Genomic DNA, 7,190 nt, shown 5'->3' with positions numbered 1-7,190 from the left:
CGTAACTTCAGCATACGGGGCTGAAGTAGCAAAGGCAATCACGCAAAACTTCAGCATTCTAGTAGACGAGCCTGAAATAGCAAGTGTGCTGAACCAAGTGTGCTGAAGTTTTTGTTTGTAATTGCTGAACTTAAGCATAGTAGCTGAAGTTTTGTTCTCTATTTGCTGAAGTTTTTGTTTGTAATTGCACTAAATAAATTGAAGTTTTTTTGTCCTGGATTCACTAGTTTTGTCATTAAGCTTTTTTAAAAACTTCACCTGAAGATGCTGAAGGTATTTAGTTCATTTATAAAAACTTCAGCACTAAATAAGCTGAAGCTTTTTTTGTCCTGGATAAGCTTTTTCAAAAACTTCAGCAGAAGATGTTGAAGTTATTTAGTTCATTTGTAAAAACTTCAGCACTGGATTCATTAGTTTTGTCATAAAGCTTTTTCAAAAACTTTAGTAGAAGATGCTGAAGTTATTTAGTTCATTTGTAAAAACTTCAGCACTATATAAGTTGAAGTTTTTGAAAAAGCTTTTTAACATACTAGATAAATAATCATATTACCAACAATATCTAAATCATAAATTTTGGAAACAATAAATGTGAAAAGAACTGAATTATCATTGTCTACTAACTTACGTACGTGGAAATATTCACAAATTATTGTCTACTAACTTACATAATTATTTATAATTTATTTTTAAATAATCTGATAAACATATTTATGACAATCATCCCATGAACTGAAGTTTCATAGCAGCACTAATAGTAGCAGAAGAAAGAAGAAAAAGAAGAAGAAAACGAAGAAGGAGAAGGAAGGGGGCTGAAGTTGTTTAAAAAGTGGGTACAAGTTAAAAAAATTTAAATAAATGGATATAGGTTAAATGGAGGCGACCAAATAAGGTGCCCGTGCAATTTTTACTTTACGATGAGGATGGCAAATCCATTAGCATTGCACTAGTTTTGAAAGTTGACTGGCCGGCCGGAACGTGATATTCCTCAGAACGCTAGAATGGACCTATAATGGGTTATTCTAAATTTTAGTAATCTTGACGTGGATGGTGCATTTGACTATACAATTTTATGATGTATAATAATGTAGAGCCGGATCTAATACGGATTTGGCTGGTGGGTATGGATAGTTTCAGTTAATCTTGAATCCTCTGAGGGTTAGCTTCATATCCTCTAATATATGTATCTTCGGTATTGCATGATATAATAACTACGCCTCTTTCTCATGAAGTACCTACAGAATACAAACTGTTTTGAAGACTACAACATGCATATTGTTGTTGTATTCAATTCGGCAAACTTAAAGGGTTTGGAGTTTGGAGAATGTTTCCTAGACTGATTCTACAAACAACTCAAAAAATCAATCACACTTCCACTTGTTGCAGTAACATGAATGTCTTAGCACTAATTGGCTCATCGAAAACGTTTCAACGGGAATTCAGGATTTTTATTATATAATTCTACAATTACTAGCAACTTGGATTTTACGCATTTTGAGTTCAATGAACCCAACAAGTTGGACAAACTTGGTGGTTGGAACTGGTCTTCAGAACTTCAAATTGCAACCAAAATAAGATTGTAAATCTCACCGTCCATGTCCAGGAACTAGCATTAAAGATGTTTTTCGTGGTGCCAAACATTAGACTATACTGAATCTACCGTTTCAAGCAAGAATCAACCCTTACACAACTCTGGTCCTAAAATAATTTGAATCAACCGTGTTAATTTACACTAAAATGTTAGAATATGTTGATTTATCAGAAGGTCACGCAACTAATAAAAAAAGAGTTTAACTTATATGCACTTAAAGTATAAAAAAAATATTTACACTATCAGGTACTCCAAAAGCTAGCTACAAGTAATCTTAACCTACCTAATAGTGCAAATATTATTTACACAGAACGGTGGATATTAAATTAAACTCCAAAAATGATAGCTACATTAACTAAAGCCATTAGAAATATCACTGAATCCATAGAGTTGACTTTGTAGGTGAAATCAGCGTTATAAAAGGTGTTATGAGGGCGAGCCCTGGGCTAAGGAGCACGAAAAATGCCCCAAGACGATTGTGGGGACTAAAGTCTCAAGAGGCGTACACCCAGCAATTCGGGCGTACACCGGGGGTTGATGAAGCACGTTTTTAGTGAGGCGTAAGCCCAAAAGACTTTTTCAAATTAAATCAAAATTTGCTAAATAAGTCCCTAAATATAATACCCAAATTCTCAAATGTCAAGAAACATGTAATTACTCAAATTCAAATTATATCAGCTTGTAATTACTCAAGTTTTTTAAAAAGAAACTTAAACATCAAATTTTTATGTCAAGACCTTTTTTTTATTGCTAGAAATCCTAATTTATGGTCTTTTCCAATTCTTTTATCTTATTTGCTAGTCTGCTACTATCTCTCAAAAGCAACAAACAATCATTTTTTTTTTTGCAAATACAAAGAAAACTCATTCCTCTCCATACCAAGTTCAAAAGTTCGAATTGCAGGTTAGCCATCTTTTTTGTTCCTTCACGTAAAAAACTTATTCTTTTCAATTCAAGTTACTTGTGCTTCAAAGTAGCGTATAATAAATTGTTTTGACTAGTTTTTTTTAGGGCATGGAGCATATCTATATATATTTTCACTTATTTATAGCTTTCTTTATTTTTTATGCAATTTTACCTATTTAAAGATATTTATTGTAATTATATTATTTTATAAAATATTAAAAATTAAATAGCCATGGGGCTTATGCCCTGTGTCTCGGGACTTACGCCTCGCTGAGGCATATGTAAAACGCCTAACCTTACCTCACACCTTTTAAAACACTTGGTAAAATGAAAAAAATGGAGTGACATTTTAGTTTGACTTTATAAGTGAAAATGACAAAAATAGTAATGACTTTTCCGTTATAGAACAAAAAAAAAAAAAAAGACTTAATTATACAATTTTCATTAGCTGGATGACCTTATGAGAAACCGGAATGCAGTCAACATCTACTTGTTAAATAAGGTGATATATCTCTGTAAATTATGTGTTTGAATATATGTAATACTTGTGCTGTCATCCTAGGCCCTTTAATGGCAGGGCATTACGATAATATTGTTCAAATCTATTTATTTTGTTTTGCTTCGATTATCCGAATATATTTGGGAAACTTACACAAATGTCCCAAATAAATCTCAACTTACCAATCTCTAGCCATTAATTATAAACTTATCAAAACTGCCAACAAAAATTGAAAAATCAAATAATAGGATTCTTTCTCTCAAAGAATCACATGCAAAAATCACCTTCCATATTTGTAAGCGTGATTAGCAACACTAGATACAAGACGGAAAAGAAATTTTATGGATGAGGTAGCAAATAAGGTAATGAAATACAAAAATATACAGTATTCCAAAAATCTAAACAAAAAAGGAACTTTTTCAATGGGTATAGTTGAAATTCATTGAAAATATATAGATAAGTCAATATACAAAATTTGAGGAAGATTGGAGGTGATTTGGACTGGTTTTGTATCAAAATTCGTAATTAAATAGAGTTCAAAAAAGTCTTCTGCGACACATGTATCAAACATGTATCACGCATGTATCTCACACACAGATATACATGGATATACATGTGATACACAATAGATAAAATATGATACATATGTGATACACAAATGATACATAGTGTGATACACATATCATTTTTTTCATGTTCAGTTTTTACCGAATTTTCAATTCAAACCACCTCAAAACTTCACCAAATCATTTCAAAACTAGATTCAAGCTCCTTAAATTGTGCCCAATCTATTCTAATAACACCCACTCAAAATAAAGCAAAAATTTGATATTTTTGCTACAAATAGCTAATTGGCTAATTTGACTAATATTAGTAATATTTTATCAATTGACCAACTTTTGTAATGAGCTACCTATAAATGAACCTAACTGGTAATTTCCCAATATATTTAGGTTTTGGCTTGGTTCATTCTGTAGCCCTATAATACAGAACTTGTCTTATTGAGATTATGACTTAATAATTGAATATATAGATGCTTAATGTCTGTATGTTTTTAGATTATTGATGAATTAACAAAGAGAATTCAATACAATCAAAGGTAAAGTTAACGCCGGCTAATTGATCTGCATTATATAATTTTGAAAGAACTAGGTTTTCAGTTCTTTTCTAGACACAATTTTTTTTAGGCTCAACATTGTAGGTAATCAACTAGATTCAATTTAATTAGTAGCTTGAGAAACCATGTGGAGAGGTATTCCGCTTTTATATTTTTTTTTTTAAAAAAAAACCTTTGTGCAATTACCTCACAAATAATGTCCTAAAATATATACATGTGCTCATATTTTCCAGACAACCACTGAAATGAGTAATTTTTCTTGCAAAATTAAATAACATTTCCAAGTCCAAGGTTTCAGTTTCTCATAGACAAGTTCTGTTTGCTATCTTAAGTATATCATAGCAAGGTTAATTAGGTGCTAATAACCTAATAATATAATGACATTTGATACTAATTTGCTACTGTTACAAAATCAATTCATAAAAAAGCTCTTTGAAACAAAGGGGTTAGTTTTTGTTAAGTACAGAGATTTGGAGAAGAAATGACAAAACTAAAGTAAAAGTTCACGAGTTGAGAGAAGTTTCGAGAGAAGCAGATATCTTGTATTGAACAAAATGAAAATCTGTATGTTTACAATAGGGAAAGTCACTTATAAATAGTGGGCCTTGACCCGGTGATCCAATTACAAGCAAATATAACATGGGCCAATTCTATTTACAATAATGGCCCAAATACAAAATCAGCCTTTATCTAGTACTCTAACAGTTCCCCTCAAGTTGGAAGGTGAAAGAACCCCCAACTTGCGAAGATAAAAGTGATGAGCAGGCCTAGAAAAGGTCTTGGTAAGAATATCAACAACTTGAGCATCACTGGACACATGACCCAAACTAAGCAACCCATCACCAATCTTGCCTCTAACGAAATGATAGTCCAGCTCTATATGTTTAGTCCTCTCATGAAAGACCGGATTGCGGGCAATGTGCGAAGCAACCTGATTGTCACAATACAAAGGAATTGGAGAAGAAAAAGGAAGACCAAAATCAGATAGCAATCTTGAAAGCCAAGTAACCTCAGCAACGACTTTACTTATGGCCCTGTATTCAGCTTCAACAGAAGAAAGAGAGACCACAGGCTGCTTCTTGGATTTCCAGCTCACCAAACAATCACCAAGAAATACAAAAAACCAGTAATAAACCTTATACTATCAGCACAAGAAGTCCAATCACTATCACAATATACCCTTAAAGAAAGATCAGGAGAGTCACTGAAGAACAAACCAAAATCAAAAGTCCCTTTCAAATACCTCAAAAGATGCAAAACAACTTGCATATGAGGGACACAACGAGTTTGCAAGAATTGGCTAAGATGTTGAACTGCAAAACTGATATCAGGCCTTGTGTGTGTTAAGAAATTCAACTTTCCCACTGATAGTAGCCTATATTATACGATGTAGATGCTATTTATTCTTTAAGTTAATCATACTTTATTGATGTTTTAAGTGCTAAATGATAACAAAATGCTCTAATTGAGGTTTTTATGCTTTGCAGGAGCTACTCCGAGTTAGGAGGAGGATATAAAGTGTTTTGGGGGTGAAATATGTATATACAAGGCCGATCGAGAAGAGCCGGGATGAAAACGAGCAAGAAAAGGCGAAGAAAAAATGGTCAACAGTCTACCGCGACCACGGTAGGGCCGCGGCTGGAACGCGGTGGAAAAAGGCGCAAAACAGAACTGTTTAAAACGACCGCGGTCGGACCGCGGTCGATCTGGAGAATGCCAAGAAAGTCCAGGGGCCAAAGTGTAAAGCGTGGGAAACTAATTCTAACCCTATATAAACTCAACAAACTCACCCTAGTCAAGGTGAACCTTACTTTTAGACTCAATTGGAGGCAAAAACAAGTGTGAGAAGATCAAGACACCATTAGAGTTTTTCATTCTTCTTCCTGTTATCATTATTTTATGGCTTTATCTTGTTTTATCATAAGTAGCTAAACATTTAATCTAGGGTTGATGGAACCAATTGTTGGATGAAGTCTTGATTATGTTTTGATATAATTAAGTCATTTCTTACTCTATAATTGTTCAACTTTGTGTTTTCCTGTGATTAATTGAAAGGGCCCTTGATTAATCGTGTCTAGTTACCTTGTATTGTTTGAGAAAGAACACTGGGTTAGATTGTTGTTGAACAACACCACTTTCGGGTAAGTTAAGAGATTAATTACTTGAATTTAAAAGCAGGGTTAGAGATAACGAAGCTTTGGTGGAATAATTCTGAGTTGCATAAATTGTTAACTAGAGTTGTTAAAGAGAATGCTTCTAGTAAATTATCCTAATTGATCGAGAGATAATTAAGGTAACCTAGAACTCATATTTCGTATAGAGTATTACGGCGAGATTATAGCTAACGTGTCAGGAATTAATCTGACAATTGGGAAATCAATAACCCTAGACCATTTTACCATTGAGTTCAACTCTATTCTTGATTATTGCTTGTTTTATTATTGTTTTTCATTAGTTAACTAAATTCTACTCATTATCCATTAAAAATCTTGCATCCGGGGATTGTTTGAGTTATTTATTAGCAGTGTTAAAAGTTGTAGTAAATAGGTTATCTCCCTGTGGGAGTCGATTCCGGACTGAACCGGATTATATATTTGCAGCGACCGCTTAGTCCTTTTTATAAGGCATAGTTGGACATGATTAAATTTTGGCGCCGTTGCCGAGGAACTAACGATGTTATTTATTGTAACTTTGAAGAATTGCTAGGATTATTAGTTTAGATCAAATTTCTGTGGTGTTAAAAATATTTTCATTGAAATTCTCACGGATGAACTTTTCTGTAACTCAGGTGCATGCCTAGAAGCTCTTCGAGAACTGGTGAACTCTTTGAAGGACTCTCAGATCCCGAGAAAGCATTCCGGACATTGAACTGGGCTAAAAGGAAGAGCAAACAGCTGAAACAAAACGAACAAATTGAAATTGAAATGGGTGACGTAGATAACGTCAATGGGAACAACAGGAATGATCGAGATGACCCAAACATCAAAGTGGTAGCACCTCTTGTGCTAGAAACTGCTCTATGATTGGATGCAACCAACTGCTGATAACCGAGCCACAGAAATTGCAGTTCCTCCCATACA

The sequence above is a fragment of the Nicotiana tabacum genome, chromosome 11, assembly GCF_000715075.1.
Source record: "Nicotiana tabacum cultivar K326 chromosome 11, ASM71507v2, whole genome shotgun sequence".
Lineage (NCBI taxonomy): Eukaryota > Viridiplantae > Streptophyta > Magnoliopsida > Solanales > Solanaceae > Nicotiana > Nicotiana tabacum.
Note: the sequence above shows the minus strand (reverse complement) of the source record.